Source organism: Camellia sinensis, chromosome 6, assembly GCF_055761805.1.
Source record: "Camellia sinensis isolate YWXY chromosome 6, ASM5576180v1, whole genome shotgun sequence".
Classification (NCBI taxonomy): Eukaryota; Viridiplantae; Streptophyta; class Magnoliopsida; order Ericales; family Theaceae; genus Camellia; species Camellia sinensis.
In genome coordinates this window covers 10172255-10186659 of record NC_138966.1, presented here as the reverse complement: position 1 = coordinate 10186659, position 14405 = coordinate 10172255, and positions in this window count along the sequence as shown.

Sequence of the window (14405 nt, the reverse complement as noted above, 5' to 3'; positions counted from 1 at the left end):
AAAACAAATCATTAACAAAGCTCCAAAAAAAAAAAAACAAAAAAAAAAATCTCAAATTGGTCTCCTGTGTGGCATAATTATCTCATCAACAATATATCTGGCAAAAATATTTGCAAAGGTTAACAAAAGAGGGAAAGGGGGTTCAACGGCCTTGGAGATCGGTGCTCATGTGAAAAGAGGAAGACGACATATATAGATCTGAAAAGAGGGACCACAGAAAGGGTTGAGAAAAAGAGAGATGTAGAGAAGAGAGAGAGAGAGTAAGAGGGGTTGAGAGAAAGGGAGATGGGATAGTGGGGTTGTGTAAGATATATATATATATATATACATACATTCATACACACATATATATATATATATATATGGGTGTCACGTCCCAAACTCGACCCTAAAGGTTAGTGAGGTAACCGGCCAGTAATTTTAGATTACCAAAGGCTTATCTTGACAAAATACAAAATATTTAATATAATAATGGGGTGACAAGCGAAAGCCTTTTTTTTTTTTTTTAAACACCAATTAATTAGAAAATAAACCTGTCCATTCAGCAGTGCGTAACTAACATGGAAATATTACATATACATATTATTGTTACATTACCCACATAATTAAATCAAATACAAACATTCACAATTTCATAGTGTTGACTCTTCAAAACTTTTCCCAAAATGAGGTAAACAATAGACTTAGCTCAAGCGACAACTCTCATAAGGCTTTCTCAAAGGTCTTCAAATACAACTCTAAGGTTGCTCTTCATGTTGCTTACCTGAGCTAAAGTCCAATGAGTAATACCAAGGTAAAGTGGTAATGAATGAATTCCAAACATTTGTAAAAGATCTATTCCAATTCACAATTCCAAAAGCATTTGAACATTTCATAAGATATGCTCAAAATTGTGATAACATGGTACATCTAATAAAGTAACACATCCAACCATACATGGTTGTCTTAAAGAGATCTCGACAAATGGCATGGCGCATAGATAAATGCCCTTCAATGGCTCGGACTCACTAAAGGATGCCACTATTAGATTCCTCGCAACATGGAACATTCATTGATTCATATAAAATAAGATTTCAGAAAACATCATTCTCAAAGCATTTCCAAAATATATTTTCGAACATAACTTTACAAAGATATTACTCATAGTGGGTTTGACTCCAATAAATCTCCTCGTATGACAAACCTACATAACACATACATACAAAGTCGATAAAACAAAAGTATCTAATTTACTTTAACTTCGTTCATTCAATCAGTTTAATTAAAGTTGGTTTCTAAATATATTTTATTTTCTAGTTAGTCTTAATAAATATGTAAAGGTGTCTAAAAGGTCAAAAAGGTTGAAATGAGATCCAAATACACATCCCTGTTTTTCGTATGTGCGGGAGTTCCAGCTACATGTGCGGTTATTTTAGAATTGAGAGCCTTGTTTTAGGGTGTTGGCCACACGTACGGGGCTCACAGCCGCATGTGCGATTTTCGGAATTTTGTGATGTTCGAAAAATTCTTCAATGTTCAAAGCTTCATCTACTAAAATTTTTACTAAAACTCATACTACACCCATCCAAAATTATATAAATTCATCATTATACAAGAAAATATGATTAATCTTCAACTCATTCGCATCAAAACTTCATTTAATTTGTCAAAATTAGAATCAAACTTCATGTTTCCCAAAACCTTATTCTTCTTTCTTCAAAACAAAAGCTCAAACCTTCAAAACTTGTAAAAATCAATGATGTCTATGCAATTGAAACTTAAATTTATGTAGGACAACAAGAATCCAACCCAAAATGATTATTTCCCAAATTAATTCCTTGATTCCACATCCTATTCCAAAATTTTCATCCTTTCATTATCTCTTTCTAATTATAGAAATTAATTTCAAACTCTTTTCTCTCTCTTCAAAATCTAAAATTGAGGTTATAAAATTCCTACAAAAATATTTACATGTACGTAATTAAAATTAAAACTAACTAATTTTGTATGTTCCAAAATCAAATCATAATTAAATTCTCAATTTAAATCTTAATTTGCCCCAACTTTCATAAGAGTCCAGTTTGAATTGACTTTTATTCAGACAGGCCTTCGGTAGTTAGGAACTACTAGCGGCTCACTTCACCATCCTGTTTGAGATGGGTTGGGGTCGTGACGATGGGTGATTCTATTTACACACCACTAATACTTTCAGTACACACCATTATTTAGGTCATATACAAAATAATTTTTAGGGTTTAAAAATATCTTAGTTCACGCATTAACTTTTCATTACTAACCCTACATTAACACACCACTAACCATTTGAATACACACCAATACACACATCAAAAACTCTTCATCTTTACCACTACACACAACAAAAACCCCTCACAATTTTCAAAACAAAGACCATCTTCGTTAGCCTTGATCTCTATTGCCGACGAAAGTTTCATTCTGCTTTCATCTTCACCGATGTTGACCTTTGTAGTTGGTGTTGAACTTTCATTGTATCTCGTCTCATCGTTTCAAATCACCAGTAGAGTGTTTCGTTCGGCCTTCATGTTCGCTGGTGTTGATCTTGAAACATAAGCATGCCACTTTAGTAACAAATTCACTTTTGTAATCAGCAACACAATCAGTTTCAACATTGCTATATTGGGTGGGTATAGAATTCTGTAAAAAAAAAAAATTTAACAAATTCATCAAATTAGTCATGCTCATGTATACAGAGTTAAACAAACTTAATGTATTTAAAAATTTATATATATGAAAAAAGAATAAAAGTTTAATTTATTTTAACCAAACTAACTTAAAATATACAATTTTTTTTTTTTTTTTTTATGTATGAACATTTAATATTTGTTCAATCTTAATAATTTGAACAAAACTATTTTGTTCAAATATTAATAATCAAACATTGTGTAAAAGTTCAAGTCTAGTTATTCGAACACGATGAACAAACTTATCTTCCCAACATACAAATTAGATAAATAAAAAACAAAAAAGCCAAGTCATAAACTAACATTTTCAATGTTCAAATGAACCTTTTCAATGTTTATAACCATCTTAGTGTCATCCATGGTGTGCAAATCTTCAAAACTAATTGATTTCAATATTCTTAAACCCTAAATCTTCGAAGGCAATAATGTTTTGAGTTTGAAAAATAAGTATAATGGAGAAGAGAATGAAGTGAGCTTATTGATAATGAATGACATCATAAGTGTATGTTAATGGTGAAGAAGATGAAGAAATATAATGTTTATATGTTGAAACCTTAAACCTTATAGGGATGATGGCGTGTGGAGAGTATTTTATATTTTTAAATATAAAAATTTTAAATGGGTAGAATGCATCCCATGTTGTCTTTAATGGTGATTTCATTTGAGGATATTATTAGATTATAAATTTAATCTGTTATGGTGTGTATTGAGAGGATTAGTGGTGTGTAAATAGAATTTCCCTATATATATAGAGAGAGAAAGAGAGAGAGAGAGAGAATAAAATAAAATGAGAGGGTTAAGAGATATGGGTGAGTGTTAACAAAATGGTGGGTGAGGGTCAGATTTTTATTTTATTTTTTATTTTATTGTGGAGCCAAATCTTGGGAGACAAAATGGTAGGTAAGGATTAGGTCTTTTTTATTATTATTGTAGAGAGGGTCAAATCTTGGGAAGGTAAAAATCTTGAGAAGGACAAACTTTGTCTTGGAAAAATGTGTTTTGAGAAGATAAAGAGACATTTATTTGAAAAATAAATTCAAGTTAATCAACTAAGAAAACAAAGAGGTACATGTTGCAAGCTGGAATAACTAGTTTGGTCGGGGCAAGTTATACTGATTTTTTCTTATTAAATCTGATATCTAACCAAACTAAGAGAAAAATCATCAATGCCAACCACAACCGACTACGTGATTGGTCGAAACCACCCGTATTGTAATTGGGTCAGGTAGATTGGATCAGTTCTTCGAGTAATTTGAATTTCTATACACCCCTATTAGGAAGTATAGCACTTGAGTTGATATTCATCAATGAGATTAAACACTTGATTACTGATCTTATGCTTAAGCGTGTTACTTGTTACTCCTTCCTTATGCTTGGATAGAAATTGAGCACATTTACATTTATTCTTACACTACACACCATGCATTATTTGAGGTAGAAAATATGAAGTTAGATTTCTTATCTTGCATATCCCATGATGAGTGAGTTGTCCCATTTAGTGAAGGAAAAAAAAACTAAAATGTTTGTTTTGCCGTACTTTTCATTTAGTAATCTAGTCTCTTGCCTTTATAAGTAGTGAGTGTTCGCGTCAAAGAGCGAGAGTGTGTAGAATGACAAAAGCGACTACTTTAGGTATATAGCATTTTTAACTCAAGTTATTAAGCCCATTGAGGCATCTTCACACCTAGTGCCCTAAAACAATTTGGTTTAAGAGTCATTGACCCAACACTTACTACATGGGTTAATTAAAAACGCTTAAGGAACCTAGACATTGCATAGTCAGAAAATAAATAAATAAATAAATAAAGCACATTGCTTGAGTCATTGTGAGTCATGGAAATTATGTGAAGTGTAAAGTTTAGGCTTTAATGTTATATTTATGCTGCATTTTCAGTTGAGTAATCACTTAACACAACATACACTTGTGTGTCTTTCTATCTGATTATAAGTATAACGACCTCGTTACGTATTATGCCCTTAATCCTTAATTTTGAATGTTAATTAAGTGCTTAGTGTGAATATTTGAATGCTAATTATGTGTTTTATATGATTTTTGGATTCATATATGTTAGCCGTAAGAATATATGTTGTGACTTTTGTTACAATCTGAAATTGAAGGCCTTAATGGCGTCAAAAATTGAAATTGGCGAGTTTATTGTGAATGGCGTAATTTTTAAAGCCTAATGAGTAGTTTGATTAAATTAAGTTTAAATTAATTAGATTAATTCAATTAAATTAAGACATGGATGAATTAACTTAAGCTTTAATTACCTTGTCTAATCCTTGATTAGTTCATTAAGCTAATCTAGCCTTATATGTATGTTAAGAATGAGAATAAGCTCATTATTTTTGCCCTTAAAAATTTGAGAAAGAGAGCTTTAGAGAGAGAGAGAGATCTTGATTTTAGAGAGATAAAGAGCTTGGAAGCTTGGAATTGCTTGTAAGATTGAAGAATTGTGAAAGAGAACTCACGTTCTTGCTAAAATTTGCTTAATTGAAGACCTTAGGTAAGCTTTTGAATCTTAATTTATGAGTTTAGGTCATCAAAGATGTGAATTCAAGAAATATATGATTAATTACAAGAAATGAATTAAGGATGATGAATTTGAAGCTAATTCACACATGCATGCATAGTTTTGTTAAGTTTCATCCTATTGAGCAAGGTTTTGTTATCCATGTTAGAATTGAGGATCATATCATAAATGCATTCAAGAATTAAGTTGTTTTAAAGCTAATCTTCATGTTTTGTAAGCTTTGGAAAGGAATTTGAAGTTAAATGTTACATGTATGATCATTTGAGTTTGAGTTCATGAACTTTGACCATGAGGTTTGAGAATTGGTTTTGTATCCATTTTTATAGAAGGGTTTTTAAGTGTTTAAGAGGTTGTGTACAAGCCATGCAAGCTTTTGATTTGAAAATATATGCTTTGAAGTTCAATTCAGGTATAGAAAACCTAGATTTCGACCTAAGTCTCGGAACTCATGATTTTTGAAATATGAATGAGACTTCGAATGTTTCAATGTGACTTTTGAATTTGATTTGTTAAAGATTAAAGTATGATGAACCCAAGATCGTTTTGCATATAATGGACCTAAGGTCGTTCTATATATAAGTTGGACCCAAGGTCGTTTGTATATTTGTCTCAATGGACCTAAGGTCGTTTTGAATATTTATCTCAATGCACAAAGGTTGTGTTGAATAAGAATATATTGGACCTAAGGTCGTTTTGAATATTTATCTCAATGCACAAAGGTCGTTTTGAATAAGAATATATTGGACCAAAGGTCATTTTGAATATGAATATGTTTGACCCAAGGTCGTTTTGTATATTTGTCTTAATGGACCTAAGGTCGTTTTGGATATTTGTCTCAATGGACCAAATATCATTTTGAATAAGAATATATTGGACCAAATGTCGTTTTGAATATGAATATGTTGGACCCAAGGTTGTTTCGTCCCTTTGATATGTTTTAAGTATAATGGACTGGAGCCGAGGTCGTTTTGCTTTGTTATGATCTGCTTAAGTCTGTTATGAATAGAAATAATATTCCACATGTAATATGTATAAGTATGACTTATTTATATATAAATCTCATTGATTAACCTCTTTACTTTGATGTTATTCATTGGGCTTTCGCTCACTCTTTATATATATGTATGTAGGTGAGCAACCGGTTGCCTAACTTTAGAGTCTGCCCAAGAGAAGCTTGTGGTTTTAAGATGTCAACCTTGGAGTGCCTCTTCTTAGAGGCTTTTATTTCTTTTGTTTTGATCTTTTACTTTCTTTTGTTGGTTATGTTTGACCACATCTTTGTATAAGTTTTGGTTTTTGTATGGTTAAGATATATGTATGATCTTGGACATGTGAGATCTTTTTACATATGTATGGGTATGAGTTATTAACGTACAAAATATTTTTGCTCATGCCATTTATGCACAAGCTCATTAGACAAATTCTATATTTCTGCTTTCGTTTCTAGCTCCATATATTTAAATATGATTTGATTTCTATCTAAGACCGTAGGTAATATCATGATTACTGGCCGGTTATGATCCATACCTCTTGGAGCGGGTTTAGGTCATGACAGAGTGGTATCAAAGCACGAGTTAATAACTCTCACACTTGTCAAATTGAGCATCAAGGTGTCTAGAAAAGACTTAAGGTGCATCCATTTGATAAGAACATGCTTGTGTGCATTGAGAATATGTGAATATATGAGATATGAATTGTTGTGACTATGTGTACGAACAAGTTTTATTTTTGTTATAATGCAAGTTTATATAGATAATGGTGAGATAGAATAGTCGTCCACTGCTCGATTAGACAGAATGGAGACAACAACAACAATGGCAACAACCGCCACCCTCGCCTCTTATGCTAATACCGCCTGTGCAAGATCATCAGGCTGATGACTGCACAATTGCCCTCATGTAACAACCCCAACCTGTGATTAGCCTATAATCCATGATTAAGAATGCCTAATAAGTAATTAAGATGAAATTCTACGTTAATTGTATGAGTTATGTGATATTTGCATTATATCTATCTATTATAGAAATATCTGTTCAGAATTTTGTTTGTTTCCGCAGATTGAAGGCCTTATCGGCTAAAGAATGTGAAATTGGCTGAGAATACATGCTAATTAGCATTTTTAGAATTTTATGGTAGGTTGAATTGAAATTCGATTCAGAACGAAATAATTAGATTATATTCAATTAGACTTAAGCTTACTTATCTATCTTTAATTATATTTGATTAAAATAGCCTATATAAGGATAATTGGACTCCACTAGCTCATTTTAGACTTTTTCATTCCCTCACCTTTGAGCTTACAACCGTTGGAGAGAGAGAGAGAGAGAGAGAGAGAGAGAGAGAAGAGAAAGAAATCAAGCTTAACTAGGGAGATTCTTGGGGAATTTGAAGGAAGTCGCTTGAACTTAGTTAGAATTTGAGAAATTGGGAAGAATCATTCAAGAATTCAAGGAATTAAGATTTGTAGGCAAGAAATCCAATCCTTAAGTTATGCAGTTGACTCACACAAATTGTGGATTCAAAAGATAATAAAATATTAACACATGAAATGAACTAATGAAGTAAAAAAGAAGAAGACTAGAGCATGCGTGTGCATTTCATAGTATTTTGAAGTTGATTTCGAGTCATTCTTCCATGCATGTCATATTTTCAACTCAGTTTTGAGACTTCATCATGTTTTCCATCAATTTGCCTTGTTTGAGCATGATTTGAAGGGTTTAAGTTCAAAGAAATTACATGCATGTTTGTATAATGAGTATTGAGCTTGAATTTACCATAATTCACTTGCTTTTGGGGCATGATTTTGCGAAATGATTTTGAATTCACAAAGTTATACAAGTTTACATATGTTTCCTCAAGTTTTGGGCCCAAAAGGATGTGTTTTAAAGTCTTGAAGTTGAATTTTGAACTTAGAACTGCAATCTGGAAATTCCAGAATTTGCACCCTCCGCTCAAGTGGTGAAGTTTGCGCTCGAGCGAAGAATGTGAACTCTTATTACTTTTACAGAGTTTGGGGATTGGCTCAAGTGGTAGAACTTGCAATCGAGCGACCACCCTTATTTTTGACCCTTCGCTTGAGCAATCGAAGTTGAGCTCGAGTGTAAATTGAAAGCTCCCAAAAGTTTTACAAACTTTTGCAGACCGCTTGAGCATAGAAAGTTGCGCTCAAGTGGGGACCCTGTTTATCCAGTCTTGTGCTCGAGCGTCCATCGAGCGGAAAAATCATGCAACCAGTACTTTTGCAGACTTTGCTGACCTCTCGAGCGCTAGAAATTGCACTCGAGCGAGTTGCCCTGTTTTTGAAAATTTGACTAAGTGTTTCAAGTTATATTTTGGCATTCTCATTGCATCTTAGGCATTCCTAAGCCCTAATTAAGACATAATAATGAAGATAAAGATTAGAAACACACCCAGGCAAGAGAGAAATAAATTAAATGAATTTTGAGCGTATGTTTCAATGTGTATCCGTTCTGTGTTTATGTAGGTCACAAGTCGTAGGCTATCTGGTTATCTGCTCTGTTTGTCTGCTTTATCTGCTCTGTCCGTCTGCTATTGCGGCCAATTGTAAGTAATAACTTTGTCAAGCTATGTTCAATTATGAGTATTTTCTGAATGATATAAGATGATTTGTTTCTGAAATATTATTTCCGTTATGAATGAATGGTTGTCTAATGTTTCTGAAATGTATTCGTGAGTCAACTGTATGCCTTCATGGCCGTTCCTTTATAGGTCAAATTTTTCTGTTAGTGCTAATGGATGTACCATGTATGATTAACTGTAATTGCTGATTATGAGTATGAATTTGCTTCTGAGATAAACTAAATTTTGTTTTTTGTATTTATTATGGATAACATTCATTAAATCCTTTACTCTATTATTATTCACTGAGCTCTTGCCACAACCCGGACCTGCCCCAAGAAGTTTAGGCCATGACTGACCTATGCTTAGGCCTCAAAACACAAATCTAAAATAATCTAATCATATCGGGACCTAAACCAAAAGTAAAATTTTATAACAAAACGTCCATTGCGCAGTGCTTAAATGCTAGGATTCTAACACATCAAGTCAAATATAAAAAGACCACATACACAGGCCATATATACATAAGTCCAAGTCAAGTAGCCATATACAAAGAGTTAACGATCCAAACTTATCATATCAACAAAGTGTAGCCACTAAAGGTTAAACAAAAAGGTGGCATTAAAGGAACTTCTCAAAAGACAAAAAGACTCCAATGTTAAAGGCTTAACAAAACGGGTTCGTCAAAAGCTTCCTAAAGCTGACCTAGGGCTGGCCTCCAGGCTGACCACCTATAAAATATATATAAACACAGAGTGAGCAAGACTCAGTGAGTAGTAATAATGATAATGATAATAATAATACAAGGAGGCATATAATGAACATGTGTCTTGAAGAATATTGATATAACAAATGTATAACTTATCCACAATCACATTTCAGAATGGCCTCGGGCCTACAGAAGACGGAACGGCCTTGGGCCCAACACAAAAACAAAACGGCCTCGCGCCTAATACAATAATAGAACGGCCTCAGGCCCAATATGATAACAGAACGGTCTTAGGCCCAATATAATAGCAGAACGGTCTCGAGACCAATATAATAACAGAATGGCCTCAGGCCCATTTCATATGCCAATGCTGTCAGATTCTCAAACACTTTAATTGAACACAAATTGTGTCAAACATGTCATCCGTGATCAAAAGTATATATTTTGTAACATTCAACATATCATAACATTACTACTACTCACTGTTTCCGATCGTGCGATGGTCCCTTCCAGCGAGTGACCTATACATCATACACATAATTCGGTAATGTATTCTTTTATTAGTTTCTTGACTTTCACCACTCTTCCATTTCGTTCACTGTTTTAATCAGTTTTAAGCATTTTGGAGAAATTAATATACACATTAACAGATTCAAAGGGTCGAAAAAAGCAACAAAAAGTAATCAAATTTTTCCTCAATTCTCACACGTGCGGAGGTCCCTCACCGCACGTGTGGATAAGTCTGCTGCACGTGCGGCTCCGCATGTTCTTTTATTTTAGAATGCCAACCTTGCCTCCCCTGTTTTCCATACCCTGCATGTGTGGCAGTGAGCCCCGCACATGCAACTATGCATCCAACACGTGCGGTTCTGGCTCTATTTGTGCAGTACGAAAATCCAACAAATTCAAGCTTACCAAAGGCATTTCTAAGGCACAAATCAAGCAACAACACTTCAAAATCATAACATATGAACACAATAAATATATTTCCCAACTTCTTTTTACTTGACATATAAAACCCTAATCTCTATTTTTCCTTTATTTCTTCATCTTTTCATATATATATACACATATGCATGAGCTCAAGTATGCAAGAGATAACTTATAAACCCTAATTTCCAAGCGTGCCAAAGCTTCATTTTAGGTCTTGTTTCAAGCCATTTAAGGAAGATTGAGAGGTATTCTAGGTGATTCCTACTTACCTTGAACTACTTTTTTGAATCTTCTTTCAATTTCCTCAATCCCCAAGCTCCTATGTTGACTCCTTCTTCTCTCTCTCTTTCTTCTCTTTCTTCTCCTCTATATTTCCTCCAGGAGATATTTTTATATGTTTTTGTCTAAGTCTCCTAAGGCTCTGGTATATATCTATCTCTATTAAGCTTTTTGAGTCAAAATGGAACTTAATTAGGAAATTAGCCAAAGAAAGTCAATTAAATCATTACGAATCAAATTTTTACAAAACTTCATATTATGTCCTAAAAATCATGATAATCATAACTGTAAAGTCAATTTTCGGTTATCGTGCCTCTAAGGCCTTTAATTTTTAATCCAAATATGGTAATTTCACATATTTTCTCGTAACCGACAGATACAAGGTTGTAAACATATAATTCACATATTAAAACATGGCTTTTCACATCATTCACATAATCACATATATAATGAAGGAAATAAAGCATATGAGAGGGTTAGGTTATTACAGCTCCAACTCACTGTATTATCTATGTATGTAGGTGACCAAGCGCGTGACCAGGCTTAGTGATGATTGCTTGGAATTCCGTTTTTTTGGCTAACCTTTGTGCATCCCGTGGAGGTTCCGAAAAAGGTCAAGTGGTCAAGTTTTGTGAACTAAGTTTAAGACTTTGTTTTCTTTTACTAAAATCTGAATAATTTTTTGTTTATCTGTATATTGGGCTAAGTCCCATTTTGGTTTTATTTGTATATGTGAATGATGTAAGACTAATGCAAATATGATGTCACATGTGTGCATATAAAGTTTTAAATTTATGTTCCATGTATGTTAGCACAGCTCTATGGACATTGTATTTTGTATAATTGCTTCCGCTAGCCCCTGTATTTTGTTTAATTTGTTCAGAGGCTTTTGGTAATCCCAGGATTACTAGCTAGTTACGGCACTAAACCTATGAGGGCGAGTTTGGGTCGTGACACCTCACTAAAGAATTTAAGAAGATGAAACCACCGATATTCCATAGGGGAGTAGACCCATTAAAAGCTGAAGCTTGAGTCTTTGGAACTGAGAAATTATTTGAGGTATTTCCATGTATTGAGGCACAAAAGGTTCAGTTGGCCGCATTCACTCTAAAGGATGAGGCAAGAAAATAGTGAATGTTAATCCGAGAAGATAATAAGAGGATTGATTAGGAATGATTTCTTGAAATTTTCTATGAGAAATATTTTTCGCAATGCATCTGTGATCAAAAAGTGTCCGAGTTTGAGGAACTCAAGCAAGGTAACATGACAGTAGCCGAGTATGAAGCAAAGTTCACAGAGGTGGCCAGATTTGCATTGCATATAGTCGACACCGATTACAAAAAAGTAAGAAAATTTGAAGGTGGACTCCAAAATACAATTCTAAAGAGAGTTAGTATGTTGAAACTACCCATTTATGTTGATGTGTTGCATCGAGCCCTAATGCCTGAAACTAACATGACAAATCATAATAAACAATCTAAATGGAAAAGTAAGAGGCAAGGTTATTTCTCAAAGAAGGGATCATTTAAAAAGCAAAATACGGGATCAATGAGCACTTCGAACTCCATAAGGGATATGACACCAACATGTAGCGAATGTGGTAAGAAACATTGAGGGGTTTGTTATCGTATTTCCGGGGCTTGTTTCAAATGCGGTAAAATGGGACACATGGCGAAAGATTGCCCCCAAACTAAACAACAGAGAAGTAGAAGACCAGCTGCTAGTACAACTGGGTTCGTCTCAATACCAGGAAACACTGCAAGACCTATTGCTATAAGAGACACACTAAGACAAGGGAGAGTTTTTGCATTCGTCCTAGGTGATACACAGAATACCGAGGTTGTTGTCTCAGGTACCCTTTCTATTTGCAATCAAGATACTTATGTGCTAATTGATTTGGGTTCAACACATTCTTTTGTATCTACTGTATTTGCATCTAGACTAAATAGACCTATGGAATCATTGCCTTATCGATTGTGTGTATCTGCTCCATCTGGGGAATTTGTTTTGTGTTCATCTGTATACCGTGCTTGTGAAATATGTGTTGAGAATGCTACGTTAGATTTGTTAGCTCTCGATATTAGGCATTTTGAGTTCAAAGGGAACCTCGAGTATGCCATTTGTTTTTTTGGTAACTAACTTGGGACTACGTTGTTAACTTAAAGGAACCCACAGAGTGCATAATGACTATAGTCTATATAAAGGGCGCTTAATTTACATAAACAAGCTCAAAGCTTATAGATGCAATTCAAACTTCCCAAGTTCTACTCATAACATACACATAGAGGAAAGGTTTAGACTCCACTGAATTACATTCTTATTAAATATTGTTTTAAGAATTAACAAATCTATGGCCTTTATAGAACCCAACGAGCACACAGTGACTCCAACAATGTCAGAGACACAACAAATTCAATTATATGAGCGATCTCATCGTATGGTATTCAACACTAGTTATTGCTCTATGCAACATTGAGGAAATGCATCATAAATTTGCAAATATTTTTATCAATATTTGAGTTAATTTAAGGGTCTTTGTTTTTTTGTTTTTTGTTTTGTTTTGTTTTGTTTTTGTCAAAAGATTAATTTTGCTCACATATCACTAGGGAAAAAGGAACTGGATAGCAAGACAACAAACAAATAAGCAAAAGCACACAACCACATGAAAAAAGAAGAAGAAAAAAACAATTTGACGATTGGAGAAAGACAAAAAAGCACAAACATATTTGAGGAAGACAAAATCAGTTAGCGAAGAACAAAATGGACCACTACACATTCATGCAGTCAATTGATCTTCCCGACTATGACCTCTTTGGGGTGATTTTGCCAAATACAAGCCATTAGTCTCCTTCCCTCCTTGTACCCTAGGAATTTGAGAGTGAATAGTAGTTACTTTTGACGGATAAACCATTTCTAGGAGACCCCAAAACAATTGTTCCAATTTGATTTTGAATCTTTTTTTTTTTTTTGGTGCCACAAACAACAGAATCACCGAGTATGGGTTTTGTTCCATTTTCTCTTTGGGTGTCACTATTTCGTCTTTCCTATTCTCCTGCTTAACAACTAGACATGCGTGTCACCAAATGGTTTTGTTCCTGGCTAGCAAGGCTTCTTTAACCCTCTTATCGGCTTCAAGTCCTGATGCCGAAGCAATTCAAACAGCATTCATCAGTTGCATTGCCACACTACAACAAAAACACACTTTAGTGACACTATACTAGTGGCATATTTTTAGAAAATGCCACAAAAATAATATTTTGTGGCACATTTTAGAAAAATGTCACAGAGCTACAAACACAAAAGGCTCTAGTGGCATTTCAATAAAGAAATGCCACATCACTACAATAAAAATGTGATCTATAGTAACATCAATTTTATGGCATTTTATGAAAGAATGACACAAAAAATTGTTTTAGTGACACTTATTAACGGATGCCACTAAACTTTAGTAGCAATGGCATTTTTTTTAAAAATGTTACTAAACTAAGCAAGTGCAAGTTACTTTTTATGTCATTTTGAGAAATGCCACTAAGCCAAAAACTTTCCAAGTTATCTAATGGCATTTTGCGGGGAAAAAAAATGCCAATATACTTCCAAAATTTTTAAAATGCACAAAATATATATGAACAAATAAATTGAACACAATATAACATGTTTTTCAACTGTACTTGC